Source organism: Lactuca sativa, chromosome 6, assembly GCF_002870075.4.
Source record: "Lactuca sativa cultivar Salinas chromosome 6, Lsat_Salinas_v11, whole genome shotgun sequence".
Classification (NCBI taxonomy): Eukaryota; Viridiplantae; Streptophyta; class Magnoliopsida; order Asterales; family Asteraceae; genus Lactuca; species Lactuca sativa.
The window spans coordinates 112,789,478-112,811,287 of record NC_056628.2 but is presented as its reverse complement, the minus strand read 5'-3'; positions in this window follow the sequence as shown (position 1 = coordinate 112,811,287).

Here is a 21,810-nt window from a genome sequence, read left to right as displayed (position 1 = left end):
TATTAGGGTTATGTTAGCCATAGCTGCATTTCATGACTATGAAATATGGCAAATGGATGTCAAAACCGCTTTCCATAATGGAAAGTTGGCTGAGGATGTTTACATGAGTTAGCCAGAAGGTTTTATCAATACAGAGTACCCTAATAGAGTGTGTAAGCTTGAGAAATCCATTTATGGATTAAAGCAAGCACCTCGTAGATGGAATCTTTGCTTTGATGAGAAAGTCCAAGAGTTTGGCTTTTCTAGGAGTGAAGATGAGTCTTGTGTATATCTGAAGGCTAGTGGGAGTATATTTAGCTTTTTGGTATTGTATGTGGATGACATACCACTCATAGGAAATGACATCCCAACTCTGCTGGAAGTTAAGTCCTGGCTTGGGAAGTGTTTCTCTATGAAGGACCTAGGAGAAGCTGCCTATATTCTACGGATAAGGATCTTAAGAGACCGGAGTAAAAGACTAACTGGACTTAGTCAGAGTACCTACTTGGAAAAGGTGTTGAAGAGGTTCAGCATGCAGGACTCCAAGAAAGGAGAGTTACCCATCCAGAGTAACACCAGAATGAGTAAGACACAAAGCCCGAGTCCTGAGGCTAAGATAGCAGAAATGAGTCGGATACCTTATGCTTCAGCTGTAGGATCTATCATGTATGCTATGACATGTACTCGACCTGATGTAGCCTTTGCTTTAAGCATGGTTAGTAGATATCAGAGGAACCCTGGCAAGGCATACTGGACTGCGGTAAAGAATATCCTCAAGTACCTACGGAGGACTAAGTACTGGGTCCTTACCCTCGGTGGGAGTGATGACTTGAGAGTTATAGGGTATAGTGATGCTAGCTTTCAGACTGATAGGGATAATTTCCACTCTCAGTCAGGCTGGGTCTTTACCTTAAACGGAGGAGCAATTTCTTGGAAGAGTTCCAAGCAAGAAACAGTGGCTGATTCAACTTGTGAATCAGAGTATATAGCCGCAAGCGAGGAAGCAAAGGAGGCGATATGGCTAAAGAAGTTCATTGGAGACCTTGGAGTTGTTCCAGCTATAAAGGAGCCAATGGAAATTTTCTATGATAGTGAAAGTGCAGTTGCCTTAGCCAAGGAACCAAGGGATCACGGGAGATCCATACACATCGAAAGAAAATACCATTTCAGCAGACATCGAATAGAAGAAGGACTCCTCGTGGTAAAGAAGGTATCATCAGATGAGAATCCAGCAGATCCCGTCACGAAGGGACTGACTCGGGTTAAGCATCTCCAGCATGCTCGGAGCATAGGGCTGAAGGATGATATTAGATTTAGTAGTTAGATAATTTTGAAATGTGTAAAGTGTAATTAACATTAGATGATGAATAAAAGGTGTTTTATTTATAAGTAAAGTGTTGCTATCTCTTGTCAATTGTTTACTATATTTCTTTTGCATGTTTTGACTTCCAGGATAATTAAGTTTGGTATATCATATTATTCGAACCTCCACAGTCGGTGATATGTCGGAAGTAGGTATAAATCAAGACTGTCATGATTGGCTGCAGAGGTCTAAGTTGTTGGACTTGGCTACAACACTCATGAGTGTTCATAAGTTCTGAGCATTGGAATCAACCCAATCTCACTGGAATCACTTCATGGAATTTATCTCGAGTGATCGTGAGACGATAACATCATATAAGTCTTCAAACCTAGAGATATGATTTGTTTCCTATGAGTTGGTTATGCGTTGATTGTACAAAAACGCATTAGTAACTCGATGTTATAAAACGTGCTTTTGTGTATAATTCAACAAGTAGTAGAGCAAACATATGAGTCAAAGTTTATTTGTTCCTTCTTGGATTAGAAGTTGATATCTGGGCCCCTCGATGATTTTATTTTGACCCATGTACAGGGCTCGGTCAGAACCGAATTGATGTGTTCAATTTAGTTCTATGTCAAACAAATCGGAAATCAGGAAACAAACTGCTGGACAATAAGTAAGACGTTGTTCCATGTATTTGTCCGGCTGAAATCTAGAACATAGGATTATATGATCACTTATCTTAAATGGCGTATCATCATCTTCTTAGTTCTGAGAGACCTTGAAAGAGCTACGATTGATGATCGGTTCCTGAAGTCATACTTGCAGTTATAGTTATTAGACTTATCCAAGTGGGAGACTGTTGGATAAGGTGTCTAAGTCCATAACTATTTCTGGTATGTACTTGACCCGACCTAGCATGGTCCATTTGGGTTGCATGGCATTATGCATTTGGATAGACTAAATGAGAGAAATAACACTTGTGGTTTATTAATATATTATAAGTTCTAATATATTAATAGTATTATTTAATTAGTATTGATCAAGAATTAATTTGGAATTAATTAAGTGATGAAATGATGACTAATTAAATATATGGGTTGATTATGTAAATCATCCATAACTTGTATAGTGGGCTAAAAGGCTCCATGGATTATGAAGTTGGGTTAAACCCATAGGATGCTCCATGGAAGCTCCATGGGAGTTACAAACCCATGGGTGATGGAAATGAAGAGTCATGACACATTAGGGTTTACATGGTGTAACCCTTGATGTGTCACACTATATAAGGAACATGTTATCTACCAAAATTGTGTACACTAAGAACAAAAGAGGGCTAGGCCGATGTAACATCTGGAATTTCAGGTATTATATTTATTCATTTTATTTCGAGTTATGTGGAAGGACTCGGCGAGTTAGTGCGTAGACTCGCCGAGTAGAGACGCGATTTCTCAACCGGATTAATGACCGGACTCGACGAGTCGCATAGGTGGACTCGGCGAGTCCGTGCTGTTTAATGAAACCCTAATTTCTTGGGTTTGGGACCTATTTAAAGGGCCTTATAGCCGTCATTTGTGCTCACCAGCCTCCCAGAGCGAAACCCTAGTGAGTTTGAGCGTTTGGAGTGAGAGAAGGAGCCATTGTCGACCTTGGTGGTGTTGTCTAGCAAGGGAAAGGAAGCTATAGCCAAGAGGAGGCAAGAGGGTTAACTTCCTGAAGATCTGAGGTCCAGAACACGACGTTTGAGGTACTGTTTTCGAACCATTTTCTGTTGAGGTGATGTTCATGTTGATTTAGGGCTTATTGAGCCCTTTTGTGACTAGATCTAGTGCTCCCATGGTCCCTTAAGCGAGTTAGGTTCTGGATCTGGACCCATGGAGGTCCAGAGTGCCTCTTTGTCCAAGCTTTATATAAGTCTATGGAAGTTTTGGTTTGGGATCATTGTGTTTGAGGTTAAAACACCATTTATGAGTCAATAGGTGTGATATGAGCGCCAAGACACAAACTTTACGTGATAAATAAGCTTGGAAAGACTGGATCTATGAGTTAGTGGAACAGATCTGACCTCAGAAGGTCGTTTGGGGTTGTGCATGGAATGCACTCGTCGAGTCCATTGGCAAAATCGACGAGTTGGAGCGAGTTGTTCCGTGTTTTCGAACCAGGGGTTGAGTAACCGAGTTGGGTGAGTGACTCGGTGAGTCGAAAGGGGATTCAGAGGAATCAGGTCCCCGTAGGGACTTGGCGAGTCCGCGCTAGACTCGGCGAGTTGGGTTGACCATTGACCGTTGACCAGAGTTGACCGATGTTGACTTGATAGAGTTAGTCAACCCTATTTGGGAAAGTGTTAATTAGAGATGTATTTGTGTTATAGGAGGACTATAACTCACTAGCTTAGGGATTTACGAGTTACCGAGATACGCGAGGTGAGTCTTCTCACTATACTTTACCTTGAGTAGGTAATTAGAGTTATGTGATATAGTGTTGTATGCTATATATGTGTTATGTGCTGCACTGCATTATTCTATGTGATTTTTGCTGTGCATGCTATAGAGTCAGAACCGGAAGGTTCACAAAGATAGAGCCTGAGGGTTCATAGAGTTGGGTGCACGGACCCAAAGAGTTATAGCCTAGAGTGGCTAATATGTGTTATATATATGGTATTTTTGGGTACTCACTAAGCTTTGTGCTTACAGTGTTTGGTGTTATTTGTTTCAGGTACTAGTGAGGATCGCGGGAAGGCGTCAGCCTGATCGGTACACACACGGGATTTTTATGTTATGAGATCTTGGGAATTGTTATATGCTATGAATTTGAGTTTCAAACAATGATGTTTTTATGAATAATAAATGAATTATGTTTTTATAAAATGCGAAAAATTGTTTTGAAATTTACGGTGTTACAAGTTGGTATTAGAGCTTTGGTTTGAGGGATTCGAGTACACCTTCGGGCGTATTTGAACTCAAACTGAGGATTTCAGAAATATTTTCATAAAGAGTAAAAGATTTTTGGAAAATGCAGAGCAGAGTCGTGTGTACGATCAGTCAGCGCCCGAACGGTGATTTCCCAAGATACCTTTATGTTATATGCTTATGATATTGATATGATGTATTCTCTTGCTAGAGTGGGCTAGGTACTCCTATTAGGACTAGAGTGGCCTGATTTGTGATGCCTTAGCCTAGGGAGAGGTTAGCTGCTATGAGATTCTTGAGAGTGGGTAGGTAGCAGCGAGGAGCTTATGAGAGATCTGTTAGAGAAAGAATTTTGCATAATAGAGTACTTGGGACTTGGGATCCTAGGAGGAGGACTTGGGTTGTATACTGACGCAGTGTGGAAGGTAGTATTGGGCCCGTACTACTGAAAACACCGGGACGGTGTATAGTTCAAGTAAGAATCTTCGGGATGCCAGGACACAAGGAGGGACGAGTTATCGAGTGTGAGTACGCTCGAGTGAGTTTCTAATATATCGTATGTTGTTTTTCAGAGGTAGATCATGGTGAGGACACGTCATGCACCAGAGAGCAGCGAGACCAGTGATGAGGAGATCCGCCGGATCATCCATGAGGAGGTGGCTGCGGCCATCAGGGCAGAGATACCAGAGATGTTCGGGTCTATCAAGACCATGCTGATTGAGACTTTTGACGAGCGTTATGCCGCTCTTTCTGAGGCTGCTGTTGCGGCGGCCACCGCAACCATTGTTGCTGCTAGGCCGCAAAGGGGTGACTCGTTGTTGTTCAGGGAGTTCAGCAACACAAAGCCACCAGGGTTTGATGGGACGTAGGACCCGATTGCAGCGATGAGATGGGTGTCTGACATTGAGGGGTGTTTCTACACATGCTCGTGCCCGGAGCACTTGAGGGTTTGGTTTGCACTGAACCAGCTTCGCCTGGGGGCGAAGGATTGGTGGAAGTTCACGACCGCACACTATTCTCGAGCAGAGCTTGCTGTGGTGACCTAGGAGAGCTTCACCACCATGTTTCGTGATGAGTACATTCCCCCGGTGGAACGGGATCAGTTGGCATAGGAGTTTTTGACCCTCAAGCAGGGTACAGAATCCGTTACGGTTATTACCAGGATGTTTCATGAGAGGGCGATGTTCTGCCCTGAGCACGTGTCTACTGAGCAGGCACGTTTGAGCCGTTATTTGAGTATTTTGAGGAGAGATATTCGGGAGTTCATGGCGAACTCCTCGTACCGGACATTTGCCGAGCTTCAGGCAAATGCCCGGAAGAGGGAGATTGAGCTAGAGACTCAGGCTAGGGAGGAGTCGGAGTCTTAAGGGAGGGATCGACGACTCGCACAGTCCCAGCCGGTAGCCAAGCGAGCCAAGCCCGCTGATCCCAAAGCAGGGAACCAGAAGGGCCCCACTTTTGGAAAGTGAGACAAGGGTCATGATGGAATTTGTAGAGCTGGATCTTGCTACAAGTGTGGCAAGGAGGGGCATATGGCCAAGGACTCCCCCAAGGGGTTTACAGTGTGTTTCCACTGCAACCAGACCGGACACCGGAAGGCCGAGTGTCCGCTGCTGCGAGGGTCAGCACAGGGAGCTTCTCAGGGAACTGCCCCTGCTGCGATTAGAGCTTCGGATAGTCGGCCGGTGAAGACCGAGACGCCGAAGGCTCGGTGGAGAGCCTTCCAGTTGACTGCGGAGGAGGTCCGCGCAGCGCCCGATGTCATGGCTGGTATGTATTCTTTCATGTATTTATTTTAATGTTTGAGATTTTGTGCTTATTTTATGTTATGCGTAGGTACTTTTCTGGTGAGTTCTGTACCTGCTTTGGTGTTATTTGACTCGGGTGCGAGTCGATCTTTTGTATCGTTGGCTTTGAGTCAGCAAATCGGTATTAGTCGGGAGGCGTTGAGTCGACCTCTGAGAGTCTCTATCACCGATGAAAGAGCAGTGTATGCCACGGAGGTGATTCGAGGGTGTGTACTCGAGATCTTCGGTGTAGAGTTTCCTATTGATTTGGTCCCGATTGCGATGGGGGACGTCTGTGTCATCGTAGCATGGACTGGTTGAGCAGATTTGGAGCCATTATCGATTGCGAGCGGCAGCTGGTGACTATACGAGAACCTAGTGGGGGAGTTCTTACGGTGTACGATGAGGGTACCCGTCCCGATTCAGCGTTTTGTTCGGCTGCTAGAGCGAGACAGAGCTTACAGCAGGGCTGTAGTGGTTTTGTAGCATATGTGGTGGATACGTGAGTTGGTGTAGAGAGACCGAGTACGGTTGAGGAGGTTCTGATAGTGTGTGAATTCCCGGATGTCTTCCCCGAGGAGTTACCGGGTGTGCCTCCCGAGAGGCAGGTTGACTTTCGCATTGAATTGGTTCCGGGGCAACTCCTATTGCCAAGGCGCCCTATCGCCTTGCACCTCCGGAGATGCAGGAGTTATCCTCGCAGCTTCAGGAGCTGCTAGGGAAGGGGTTTATTCAGCCGAGTAGCTCGCCGTGGGGAGCACCGATCCTTTTTGTGAAGAAAAAGGAGGTTCGCACCGAATGTGCATAGATTATCGAGAGTTGAAAAAGTTAACGGTCAAGAACCGTTATCCTTTGCCGAGGATCGATGATTTGTTCGATCAGCTGCAGGGAGCATCTTGGTTTTCCAAGATTGATCTGAGATCTGGATATCATCAGATGAGGGTGCGCGAGGAGGATATCCAGAAGATTGCATTCAGAACTCGTTATGGGCATTACGAGTTCGTGGTGATGCCATTCAGGCTCACCAATGCGCCTGCAGCGTTCATGGATCTAATGAACAGGGTATGCAGACCGATGCTGGATTGATCAGTTATTGTGTTCATTGACGACATATTGGTATATTCGAGATCCAGGGAGCAGCATGAGGAGCATTTGCGAGAAATCCTCAGTGTGCTGAGATCGGAGAGGCTTTATGCCAAATTCTCCAAGTACGATTTTTGGTTACGAGAGGTGCAATTCCTTGGTCACCTCGTTAACCAAAATGGGATTTTGGTCGATCCGGCCAAGATCGAGGCGGTGTTGAGTTGGGAGGTGCCGAAATCTCCTTCTGAGATCAGGAGTTTTCTAGGGTTGGTCGGCTATTATCGAAGGTTCATCAGGGATTTCTCCAAGATTGTTGTTCCTCTCACCAGGTTGACCCGGAAGGGTGTGGTGTTCAGTTGGGGCCCAGAGCAGTAGGCCTCATTTAAGACTCACTGCCAGAGATTGTGCAAAGCCCCGGTGTTGGCTCTTCCAGAGGGAATGGAGGACTTCGTGGTGTATTGTGACGCATCGATATCTGGGTTGGGCGCGGTGTTAATGCAGAGGGGGCATGTGATCGCGTACGCATCGAGGCAGCTGAAGCCTCACGAGGCAAGATATCCCACCCACGATCTAGAGTTGGGGGCTGTGGTGTTCGCCCTCAAGATTTGGCATCATTACCTGTATGGGGTTCGGTGTACGATATACACGGACCACAAGAGTTTGAAGTATTTGACGGATCAGCCAAACCTAAACATGCCTCAGAGAAGATGGTTGGATGTAGTAAAGGATTATGATTGTGTGATCCTTTACCACCCGGGCAAGGCTAATGTGGTAGCCGACGCCCTGAGTCGTAGGGCAGAGAACGCCCCGATTCGGGATATTTGTATGAGGTTGACGGTGATGACACCGGTGTTGGACATCATCAGAGGGGCTCAGGCTGAGGCAGTAAGACCGGAGAACCGTAAGAGAGAACGAGTTATCGGTCAGGTATCAGAGTTCGTAACCGATAGTAGAGGGCTTATGACCTTCCAGGGTCGGATTTGGGTACCGTTTGTTGGAGGAACGCGTACCATCTTGATGGAGGAGGCGCATAGATCGAGATTCTTGATCCATCCCGGGGCCACTAAGATGTTTCTGGATCTTAAAAGGGAGTATTGGTGGCCCTTTATGAAGATAGATGTAGCGTGGTTTGTTGAGAGGTGCCTAACCTGTCGTAGGGTTAAGGCCGAACATCAGAGACCGCATGGTAAGTTGCAGCCACTGGAAGTCCCAGAATGGAAATGGGAGCAGATATCCATGAATTTTATCACCAAATTGCTGAGAACGGCGAGAGGTGTCGATACGATTTGGGTGATAGTAGACCGTTTGACAAAGAGCGCTCACTTTCTCACCATTAGTGAGAGTTCTTCAGCGGAAAAGTTTGCAGAGGTATATTTGAGAGAGGTGGTATCGCGGCATGAGGTGCCGATCTCGATTGTGTCGGATCGAGATGTGCGTTTCACTTCCAGATTTTGGAAGAAATTTCATGAGGAGTTGGGTACGAGGCTGCATTTTAGTATCGCATACCACCCACAGACTGACGGTCAGAGCAAGTGGACGATTCAGACGCTCGAGGACATGCTCCGAGCATGCGTGTTGAATTTTGGCGGAAGTTGGGACACGTATTTGCCCTTAGTAGATTTCTCCGACAATAACAACCATTATTCGAGCATTGGTATGCCGCCTTTTGAGCTGTTGTATGGGAGGAGGTGTCGGACTCCCATTTGTTGGGGAGAGGTAGGGCAACGAGTGATGGGTAGAACAGAGATTGTGCTTCAGACGGCAGAGCAGATACAGCGGGTCAGGCAGAGATTGTTGACCGCTCAGAGCCACCAGAAGAGTTATGCGGATAGACGACGATCCGAGCTTGAGTTCTAGGTCGGTGATTATGTTCTCCTGAAGGTATCTCCTTGGAAAGGAGTGATTCGATTCAGGAAGAGGGGCAAGCTAGGGCCCCAGTATATTGGGCCGTTCAGGGTGATCGTGAGGGTGGGCAGGGTAGCGTATCGATTGGAGCTACCTGCGGAGTTGGAGCGGATTCATAATACCTTCCACGTGTCTCAGTTGAGGAAGTGTATAGCCTACGAGTCGGCGGTAGTGCCGTTAGAGGACATTCTGGTGGATGCGAGCCTGAACTATGCGGAGAGACCAGTTGCGATTGTGGATCAGAAGATCAAGGTTCTGAGGAACAAGGAGGTGCCTCTGGTACAGGTTCAGTGGCAACATCGGAAAGGATCCGAGTTGACCTGGGAGCTAGAGCGTGAGATGCGGGAGCAACATCCGGAGCTATTTCAGGGATGAGACTTCGAGGGCGAAATAAGATTCAAGTGGGGGAGAATTGTAACATCCGGAATTTCAGGTATTATATTTATTCAGTTTATTTCGAGTTCTGTGGAAGGACTCGACGAGTTGGTGCGTAGACTCGCCGAGTAGAGACGCGCTCACCCAGATTAATGACCGGACTCGACGAGTCGCATTGGTGGACTCGGCGAGTCCGTGCTATTTAATGAAACCCTAATTTCTCGGGTTTGGGACCTATTTAAAGGGCCTTATGGCCGTCATTTGTGCTCACCAGCCCCTAGAGCGAAACCCTAGTGAGCTTGAGCGTTTGGAGTGAGAGAAGGAGCCATTGTCGACCTTGGTGGTGTTGTCTAGCAAGGGAAAGGAAGCTATAGCCAAGAGGAAGCAAGAGGGTTAACTTCCTGAAGATCTGAGGTCCAGAACATCACGTTTGAGGTACTGTTTTCGAACCATTTTTTGTTGAGGTGATGTTCATGTTGATTTAGGGCTTATTGAGCCCTTTTGTGAATAGATCTAGTGCTCCCGTGGTCCCTTAAGCGAGTTAGGTTCTGGATCTGGACCCATGGAGGTCCAAAGTGCCTCTTTGTCCAAGCTTTATATGAGTCTATGGAAGTTTTCGTTTGGGATCATTGTGTTTGAGGTTAAAACACCATTTATGAGTCAATAGGTGTGATATGAGCGCCAAGACATAAACTTTACGTGATAAATAGGCTTGGAAAGACTGGATCTATGAGTTAGTGGAACAGATCTGACCTCAGAAGGTCGTTTGGGGTTGTGCATGGAATGCACTTGTCGAGTCCATTGGCAGACTCGACGAGTTGGAGCGAGTGGTTCCGTGTTTTCGAACCAGGGGTTGAGTAACCGAGTTGGGTGACTAACTCGGTGAGTCGGAAGGGGATTCAGAGGAATCGGGTCCCCGTAGGGACTCGGCGAGTCCGCGCCAGACTCGGCGAGTTGGGTTGACCGTTGACTGTTGACCAGAGTTGACCGATGTTGACTTAATAGAGTTATTCAACCCTAGTTGGGAAAGTGTTAATTAGAGATGTATTTGTGTTATAGGAGGACTATAGCTCGGGAGATCGAGCACTAGTGATTTCAGGGATTTACGAGTTACTGAGATACGCGAGGTGAGTCTTCTCACTATACATTACCTTGAGTAGGTAATTAGAGTTATGTGATACAGTGTTGTATGCTATATATGTGTTATGTGTTGCACTGCATTATTCTATGTGATTTATGCTGTGCATGCTACAGAGTTAGAACTGGAAGGTTCACAGAGATAGAGCCTGAGGGTTCATAGAGTTGGGTGCATGGACCCAAAGAGTTATAGCCTTGAGTGGCTAATATGTGTTATATATATGGTATTTTTGGGAACTCACTAAGCTTTGTGCTTACAGTGTTTGGTGTTATTTGTTTCAGGTACTAGTGAGGATCTCGGGAATGTGTTGGCCTGATCAGTACACACACGGGATTTTTATGTTATGAGATCTTGGGAATTGTTATATGCTATGAATTTGAAATTCAAACAATGATGTTTTTATGAATAATAAATGAATTATGTTTTTATAAAATGCAAAATTTTTTTTTGAAATTTACGATGTTACAGCTGATTTTACAAGTGTGTGCATTCTCTCAAAAGTCATTCCAAACGCATTTGGTGTTGTGTGAAGCATTTGAGGCATCACACTTGGGGTGCTAGGCTCTCAAGCTTTTCAAGGAATCAAATCAACTACAAGGTATGTAATTCTAGCCATCCTTTTAGGATAAAAGTTCCCCATGTATGCTAGATAGGATTATGAACCTTGGAAATCATATTTTGCATGTATTTTAGACAAACATAGATCCAAGGTTTATTAGGGTTGCATGTGCACTTAGGAAGTGTTAGAATGCTCAAAACCCATCACCTCCAAACCGTCATATCGACCCTTGTGAAGCCTAATCATCCTTCTCTCTCATTTGTAAGCTAGTGTGGTATTTTGGATAAAAAGAAGAAGAAAGTTGGAAGAAGGAAGCAGGGATCTAGCAAGCAAGGCTCTCATCTTCAGCTTGGCACTCTTCTGGACCTTTGTAAGTGTCCAAGATCCAATTTTTATTCTTCTATGTAGCCAGATCTTGAGTTTTGTCCATTTTTTCCTTATTCTTGGATGTTGCAATGGATGGATCTCATCAAGTTTGCAACTTTATGAATCTCCAGGTCAAGGTGACCTTGTTGTCGTTTGGATCTGGTCTTTAGCCAAGTTTTGATGTCATGCATGGAGTTTAGGTCATATTTCCTTTTTTTGACCAATTATGGGTTCATGACATGCATTGGACATGCATGTATATAAAGCACCAACCTTTGTGTTGATTTTGATGCTAGAATCTCTTCTGGAAAGGTTGGGTTTTAGATCTCAAGGATTTTGTGCTTATTGTTTAAGCCCTTGAATCTTCAAGCCTTGTGGATGGGTTTTTAAACACTTGGAGTAGCCCTAAAGGATAAAGTTGGAAACTTTATCCTTTTTGATAGCATTTGAGTTTAGATCTGAGTCTTGAAGTCCTTGGAATCATAAGAACAACTGAATGTGTTAAGCTCGGGCAAACACGGCGTGTTTCCAAGCAAACACGCCGTGTTCGCTGGGATTTTCCCGACCATCTAATTACTATAGAAACTCGACGTGTTTATTGATGCACTCGATGAGTTGGGTCAACATGGACTGTTGACCTTGACTGTTGATCTTGACTTTGACAAGGGTTGACTTTGAGGGTATTTATGGGATTATGACAAGTTAATCAAATGTTGATTTTAGGCAGTTGAGGGGGAGCAGTGCATGGGATATATCTAATCTTGGCTTGTCAGTTCAACATTCGAGAGGTGAGTCTCCTCACCATACCAATGGGTCTAAGGCACCAAGGCCGGCCCACAATAACGCCTGAGAGTGTGCCTCTTATCTTTTCCATTCTTTAAAACAATTTTAGCATTTCCTTAGTTTAAGTCCTGACACACCCGTGAGTGTGCATGAATCCCTCAAACCGAGACTCTGATACCAACTTGTAACAATCCAAATTTTCAAAATATGTTTTTCATTTTTAACTAACCAAAATACTTTCCACAAATCTTGAAATCCCAATACAATTGTTTTCAAATTCGTAATAACAACATTTTTATTTCAAAACATCAGAGTGTCCCACAATAATGCCTAAGAGAGAGAGTGCATGCCGCACCATCAAACCTTGCCCTTGCCCTTAGACTCAGATCTATCTGGAACAAATCAACAAACTGTAAGCTAAAGCTTAGTGAGTTCCCCAGAGCATACCTCGAACACAATCCACATAGCACATATCATATTAGCTATAAAAGCTACATATATCATGTAAGCCATGCATATAAACATATAAGGATGCCAAGGGCTCCCCCACATGGTCTTATACCAAAGTGCAATGGGCTCCCCCATGGTATTTAACTGACAAGCCATGGGCTCCCTCACATGGTCTTTCATACAACTGCCATGGGCTCCTCCACATGGTCTTATCCAAGTGTCATGGGCTCCCCCCACGGTCTTCCCTGCAAGTATCATATAATCACTAGCATATAACTAACTATCATACCACATATCTCTATCACAGCTTGTGTACCACATACTACAAAATGGGGCGGCCTTGATGCCTTAGACCCATTGGTATGGTGAGGAGACTCACCTCTAGAATGTTAAACTGACAAGAAAAGATTAGATATATCCCACACACTGCTCCCCCTCAACTGCCTATAATCAACATGTGATTAACTTGTCATAATCCCATAAATACCCTCAAAGTCATCCCTGGTCAAAGTCAAGATCAACAGTCCATGTTGAACTCAACCCGTCGAGTGGATCCTAGCAACCCGTTGAGTTCCTCCTGAGTCCAGTCCACTAAATCCCATGTTGACTCGCCGAGTCACCTAAGTGACTCGTTGAGTTCCTCAAATGTCCAGAAACTAAGAGTTCGTGCAGTCCCAAAACCGTAATCCTTCACTGCACTCTTTTAGAATCTCGAAAATGGGTAAACCCTAACCGACTCGTCAAGTCAACTAAGGGACTCGACAAGTTCCTGCAGTCCCTTTTTGTGTTCAGCCCTTTTCAGTGGGATCTAAGGTCCTAAACTCCAGATCCAACCTTTCGTAGTGTAGTTACCATGTAAATTTGCAAACTTTTCGTGCATGCAAGGCCTCACAAGGCTAAAACATCAAAACCAAGCTTCCTACAAAGTTTTAGTGCATGGAAAGGACCTAAGCTGAATAATGTGAGCAACTTTATGTCATTGAGGACCTAGAGAGGTCCAGATCTGGAACCATATCCTTGTGATAAGTCCAGATCCGAGTATGACTCCATTTTGCACAAAAAATGGCCATTTACTTCCAAGAAAAGGGATTTAAGCAACTAAATCTCAAGGTAACGACTTTCTACCTCAAGATGATGGCCGATATAGTGTAGATGTCGGAGCTACTGCTTCTCTCCTTGATCCTTCTTCTTCAAGCTCTAAAATCCTTCACAAACACACCAAAACTGCTCACAAAAGCTCTTTCTCTCACTCAAGAAGGTGCAAGGTCCAACTAGGGTTTTCTCTGGCTAATAGAGTGGTGAGGGAGACCACAAAAGGAGGATTATGTTCTTTAAATATGGTGCAAACCCTAAAAATTAGGGTTTTCCCTTACAACGCCTACTCGTCGAGTCGGGGCCTTCTGACTCGTCGAATAGGATTGAAAATCCGCATCCTCATAATAACTTCTATTCGCCGAGTTGGAGCTCCCCAACTCGCTGAGTCCATGTACAAAACCCTAAAAAAATTAAATGAATTAAATAATACCTGGAATAGGTGTTACAAGTCTCCCCCACTTGAATTAGACTTCGTCCTCGAAGTCCGCTGGCCCAAATAAGTCCGGGTAGTGGTCGCGCATCTTGTACTCCGGCTCCCATGTCCATTCGGAGCCCTTTTAGTGCTCCATTGCACCTTTACTAACTTCACTTCTTTGTTCTGAAGGACCTTGGTCTTCCTGTCTAGATTCGCAATGGGCCTCTCAATATGGTTTAGGCTCTCGCCCACCTGAATGTCATCCAAAGATACGACTGCGACCTTGTCAGTGATACACTTCCGAAGCTGTGACACATGGAAGGTGTTGTGAATCTAGCTAAGCTAATCCGACAGATCCAAGTGATAGGCCACCTTCCCCACTCGGGCCGTAATCCTGAATGGTCCAATATATCGGGGCCCTAGCTTGCCCCTCTTCGGAAATATGATGACTCCCTTCCATGGCGAAACTTTTAGTAACACAAAGTCCCCCACCTTGAACTCGAGATCCGATCACCGCTGGTCAGCATAACTTTTCTGACGGCTTTGCGCGACCCGCAGCCGGTTGCGCACCTGCTGAATTAGCCTGGTAGTCATGAGTACTACCTCAGTGCTCCCCATGACCCAGTGTCTAACCTCACCCCAACAAACCGGGGTCCTACATATCCTACCATAAAACATCTCAAACGGGGGTCGGTCAATACTGGCATGGTAATTGTTGTTGTATAAAAACTCTGCCAAAGGGAGGTATATATCCCAACTTTCTCCAAAATCCAAAACGCATGCCAGAAGTATATCCTCAAGTGTCTGGATCGTCCTCTCACTCTGGGCATCAGCCTGAGGGTGGTATGCCATGCAAAAGTGCAACTGAGTGCCCATTTCCTCGTGGAACTTCTTCCAAAATCTAGATGTAAATCGAACATCTCTGTCAGAGACTATTGGCATTGGCACCTTGTGTCTAGCCACCACCTCTCGTACATAAATATCTGCCAACTTCTCGACGGATATACTCTCATAGGTTGGAATAAAGTGGGTAGTCTTCGTCAATCTATCCACAATCATCCATATGGCGTCCACACCCCTCACTATCTTTGGTAACTTCAGGATGAAATCCATAGTGATCTCCTCCCACTTCCACATGGGAATGGGTAGCGGTTGAACCTTGCCATGAGGAAACTGATGCTCGGTCTTGACCTTCCTGCAGGTCAAGCACCGTTCCACAAACCAAGAGATCTCTCGCTTCATGCAGGGCCACCAGTGCCTCAGTCTCAGATCTATATACATTTTCTTAGTTTTCAGATGTATAAAGAACTTGGACTTGTGTGCCTCCAATATCTTCTGTCCCACTCCTCTAGTCACTGGTACCAACACCCGACCACACTGTGTCAAGAGACCACGACTATCCTTAACAAAAAAGGGATATTGACCATAAATCCTCTCTATCTGTGAGAACAAGATCTATGCGTAGGGACAAGGTTTGAGAACTCAAACCTTGAGTGAATGCTTGAGATCAATGTCTGCTTGATAATGGATGTTCAAGTCGAGACTGGAAAGACCAGTCAAGTCTTAGATAACCAGTTCAACAAATGATCAAGACATCAATTAAGAACAGAAAAATAATGATCAAGGTAACGTAAATGAATGAAGAATAAGAAGAATGTTTTTTAATGTGATAAGAGTAAATGCCAAAAGCAAGAGAAAGATTCATAGTTGACTTGTATTGAATGCTCCTATATATAGGAGAGAATGTTAGAGTGAACTGACCCAAGTGTTTACATAGGACCGGGAAAAAGATACAAACCTGACATTATGATTGTCCTAAATCAACTTTAAACTAAGTCCTATGAAACATTACATCACAATACAAGACAAAAGTAATAAATGCACAAAAGACATAGAGACTTCATTCCGGACAAGTAATGTTCCGAAGATGAAGGTTTGGTCCGGATCAGCATACATTCCGAACTTCAAGATCAGCTCTGGAATGTGTTCCTCTTCAAAATACTTCACTCCTCTTCTCCAGCTCCAGATAGGTTTCGGATCACATCTTCCTTCAGAACCAACAACCTTCGAAATATGTACTTAGGATTGCTAGAGGTTCACTTTTCAGGTTCCAACAATCTCCCCCTAAGTGAACTTAGCAATCCATCGAGCTTAGTTAATTTCCTCCTTCGTGAAGGTGTATTCTAGGAACAACCATTCACACATCGCAATGTACTAAGTAAGTTGACTTCCAAAATTTGCCTTAACTTGTTCCGGAGCATCTGACTTGGGTGCCCAAGATATGAACTTCTGAAGACCTTTGGTAGGAAACAGGTTGTTTGTCAAGGACTCGAAAAAAGTCTTTCTTGTTTGTTCTTCTAGTGGTGTAGACAAACCCTAGAACCGGTTCTTCGATCGGACCATCTGCAAGAATTTCAGCTTCCAGAAGAACAAAGTCGATCTTTGCAACGAATTGTTCGGTTCCGTAGAGATGAGCAAGTTCGTAATCACATCAGTAAAACTCAGCAACATAGTCTTTGAGGAAGTTGAGAGTTCCGTGATAGGCACCCATACTGATATCATCCTTTTGATTATCTCTGAAGTAAGCAACAAGAGTAAAGATGTCGTTCGGTTTCATTGAAAGAAAATCTGCATCAGTAACAGTCTTGGGAGTTGGTTTGTTCATGGAACAGACGAAAACGGAAGAGAGGACAGTTCAACTCAAATTTTACCAAAATTTTTCTTCGAAAGCCATGAACTTTGGTGATCCTCTTTCTTGTCCATACCTTATTGAAGGGTTGAGCATTCTTGACGTAAAAGGTTTTGAGCCTTTCACGTTCTGTCCGGATGATCACTTTCGGATTATTAGTTGGATGGAGTGGAGAAAACTTTATGTAGAACTTGCTGAAGGGAGAGAGAGAGAGAGAGAGAGAGAGAGAGGAAGATCGAGTTGACTAGAGTCGTTTGAGGGAAGGTAATAGTAGAGAGTTGGGATGATTTCCTTGGCTTGAAGAATGCCTTCTCGACACAAAGGAGAGATGCCACGCATCGGATCGGGATGATCTTTTAATGCTTAAAAGTTGACTTAAAACCTGTCCCTACCACCTCGCATCATGCATCAATTAACACATCGTATGTGACTCCGGGCTCCAAACTCGCTTGGGTGCCCAAATTAACCATTTAATTTCTGTAGGCTTTGTGCAAGGAGGATCAAGAAGAGGAATGGTTGATCGACAGTGCCTGCTCCTTGCACATGACCGGAAGGTTAGAATACCTTTGGGATTTTCGGCCTATATGCAATGGTGGAAATGTCACATTCGGCAACAATGCCAATGGCATTATACGAGGCTATGGTGTACTCACTACGGGAAATTTCTCAATCCAGAAGGTTGCCTATGTACAAAGCCTTAAACACAATCTCATCAGTGTTGGCCAACTATGTAAGGCAAGCCATCGAGTGGAGTTTGATGATCAATTATGTTACATAATGACAAGTGATAGAAGCACTTGCTTAATCAAGTCACGATCTGAAGGCACAATGTATCCTCTGGATGTCTCTTTCATCATTGGTAAACCGTAGCTGTGCTTCCTCTCAAAATCCGTATCCGAAGATAGCTGGTTATGGCACCGCAAGCTCACCCATCTCAACTTCAAATACATCAACACCTTAGTCACTGAAGAATTGGTCAGAGGTCTACCCATTCTCAAGTTCAACAATGACACTCTATGTCCTGCTTGTGAATGTGGTAAGCAGTCAAAAGCAAGTCACCCTATGGTGGTTGACTCCTCCATATCCGAACCACTCGAACTTCTTCACATTGATATCTGCCATCCATCAACCATAGCCAGTCTTCATCATAAAAAATATATAATGGTTATAGTTGATGACTTCACTCACTTCACTTGGGTATTCTTCCTCAGACTCAAATGAGAAACACCGCAGATTCTAATAAATTTCATCAATGAAATAGAACTTCAGATCAAGCTTCCTGTAAGACGCATCCGCAGTGACAATGGTACTGAATTCACCAATCATTCTCTCAACAACTTCTTGGTGTCTAAAGGTATTTAACATACTTTTCAGCTCCGTATACATCTCAACAAAATGGTATAGTTGTTGGATTAATGTCTAAGTCCATAACTATAATTGGTAAGACTTGACCCGACCCGGCATGGTTCATTTGGGTTGCATGGCATCATGCACTTGGATAGACTAAAATGAGAGAAATAACACTTAAGGTTTATTAATATATTATAAGTTCTAATATATTAATAAGATTATTTAATTAGTATTGATCAATAATTGATTTAGAATTAATTATGTGATCAAAAGAAGACTAATTAAATATATGGGTTGATTGTGTAAATCATCCATACTTATACAGTGGGCTAATGCTCCATGGATTATCAAGTTGGGCTCAAACCCATTGGATGCTCCATGGTGTATTTGAACCCATGGATCCAAGGAAATGGAAAGCCATGACAATTAGGGTTTACCCTAATTGTAACAACTATATAAGCATCTTATTGATGTGAGAAATCGGCCCACTACACTAGTTATGCATGGAGGGAAAGCCGATTCTTGAAGTGTTCTAATTTCTCTCTAAGTTATTCCAAGTGCTTATAGTGTTGTGTGAACCATTTGAGGTGTCACACTTGGGGCACTAGGCACTCAAGCTTCATGAAGACAAGCACCAACAAAAGGTATGTTATTCTAACTTGTGTTATTTTCGAGTTTTGTATGCTAGAGTAGAACAATACCTTGGAAAGTTGATATTTGCATGTATAATAGAGAAAACATAGATCCAAGGTATTTTGGGTTGCATGTACACTTAGGAGTGTTAGATTGCTCAAAACCCAACAGTGGTATCAGAGCCTAGGCTTGTTTTCTCGTTGTACTTGCTTAAACTGCTTAAAAATCGACTTTTGGTGCTGTCTGCCCAGCAGACTCGCCGAGTCCATGAAGGGACTTGACGAGTCCAAGGCAAAATGCATCCAACTCACTGAGTTTGTTCATGCACTCGACGAGTTGGACCCTAGACAGCATATTTTCGAGTTTTGGTGCTGGAATTGGTCTAGAATCATTACCTTTGACTGTTTTGGGCTTATAAAACTTGTTTCAAGTTTATATGTGTTCATGTTATTCTTGAAAATTGTTGATTATGAATGATCATGCTTATGAGTTTTGCTAGATCATAGGAATTGTGTGCAAATTGTTTGTTGATATAATTCGTGATCTTGTTGAAAATTGTATGGAGTTCATAACTTGTCCTCAAGTTATGAATTTTCAAGAATTTTATGTTTCCTTGATTTATGAGTTAGTTTAGATTGATAATGAAAAAATTATGTTTTAGTTGTTTTCAATCCATATTAGTCTAAAAGAAGTTCATAAAATATGTTTTTGTAACTTGTCTTCAAGTTATGTGAAAAGTCATATTTATGAATCTTAAAAACTCATAAAAGTTTTGTAGGTTACATAAAATGTAAGAGTTTTTTCCATTAAATAGTTTAATGACTCCATAACTTGTCCTCAAGTTATGGATGTTGAAGAGACACTTCTTTAAGGTGTTTTTAAAAGAATAAGGGGTTACATTAAAATGAAGAGTCTTCATTTTAATGAACCATTAAACTCATAAGTTATGATTTGAAGAGTCTTGAAATAGTTTCAAAACTTGCCCTCAAGTTTTGGAATTTGAAAAGTTACTCCTCATGTATACTTTAATTCCAAATTGAACATTGAAATTTTAAAAAGTTTAAAATTCAACCCTTATACTATTATTATAATTTTAATTATATAGATATGTATAATAGGAATTCAATCTTACCGTTAGTAGGCCTCATTCACAAAGCCGGTCTATAAGGGGGGTATAAGGTTACTACCTATAAAATGGCAGTTTAATGGGTGTCCACTCTCACTTACCGCTTCCTTGACTGGTGGAGGGTCGTTAGCCGAACGGGTAGGAATGGACTATAATTCTCCCTTCATTAAAAGTATAATGAAAAATACTAAGTAACTAAACACTTATAAATTCCCAATCTTAGTTACTTAGGAAAATGTGAAAAGGTGCTAGCCCATAAAATTACACTTTGTACCTTACCAAGTCGTTAGTGGAGCGTGTGTGGTTAACCGACCCACTAACATGGACTAGTAAGAGTGGCAAAGGGTAACTTGACTTTATTATAGATCGGTGGAGCGTGTGTGGTTAACCGGCACATCGATTAGGTAATATTGTTGAGGGTACCAAGTCAATTTGTATGATTATTCACACCTTGTTTGTGATCCTCGGCATCCCAGTCACAAACTTGAGAGGGCACAATCAAGATTCAAACATGCCATTGAAAGTTCAATATATCTCAAAAGATCTAGGAGTTTCAAATCGAATTAAAACTTAATTGTATTTCGTTTTTCATGGTGGAAATTGGTAAATCGTCATTTACTACCTTCAACTATTTTATAATTTGGATTACGGCATCCCTCTTCCAGTTATAAATAGGTTGTTGGGTCCTAGCCTTAATATTTCATATTGGGTGTTATATTAAGGACTTTGAATCAACTAACTTGAATTTCTCCCATTATAGATGTCTAGTTTAGAAAGCTATGGTCTTCCCAAATCTTTAGGAACAAGCTTCCTAATGAAGATGATATCCCAAATGGCAATAAAGGTGAAAGATCAATCCCTTTGTTGCGCATTTGTGGGAATAGAAATCATACTTCACTTCATCCACCTCCTCCAATAAATCTCCCTATCCCACAAGTTTTAAGACTTGATAAGTTCTAAGTCACTCAATCCCTATTGGCAAGAAAAGTCTATATGTGCTTAGATCTTGGGGATTAAGCCACATATTGACAAGTCGGGAGAGTCGGGTATCGAAGTCTCGAGGTAGCTGGCTGCTGACTTGGTTCTTCAGTTACTCCCTGATGACAGGTCGCGACAAGACCCTTAATGATCTTACATGTTTGCTTGATGATGCTAAATCAGCAATAATTTGGAGCATTAGTAAAGAAAATTGGAATGAAAGATCTACTTTCCAAACCTATTTGGACATTGAAAATGGTGACATTGGAGGTCCAGGAAAAACTTTCTCTTCCCAATGGAAAGGGATCGGCCATAGTCAACTCGGTTGACCAAATGGTAAAGAGAAAGGTTAAGTCTGTGATAGTCCCATGTACCGTTTCCAAATAGTCCATATGATTCTGTTGCCAAAGGAAAGACATTGGTTGCGAAGCTGCTAAATTTACCTGAAACATCGTAAGGATGGTAAAGTCAATAGGTTTGACTCTACTTCAGGTAAAGTCCATTGTCTAACTCTATTAAGTTTCTATTCTGAGATTCTTATTGCATAATGTGACGAGGTCACATGTTGATGTTTTAAGAATCAAAGAAAAGGTGAAGAAACTTAAAGGAAGTATATGTTGATTCTGATCGCGAAGATGGATTTCGATCGCATGGTTCGGTGATCAGAATTTTGAGTTGTTACTTAAGAGTTATGATATATTGCTTAGGAATAGATAACAACAAGTTTTCCATATGGATTGTAAGGATAAATTTTTCCGTAAAGTTTTAAAATAAAAGAAAAATGGTTTTGATTTTATTTATTTTATGTATCCTTACAATGGCATTTGTGAAAAATTGTTGGTTATATGTTTCCATTGATAAGCAATATGGGTAAATGGATTTGATTC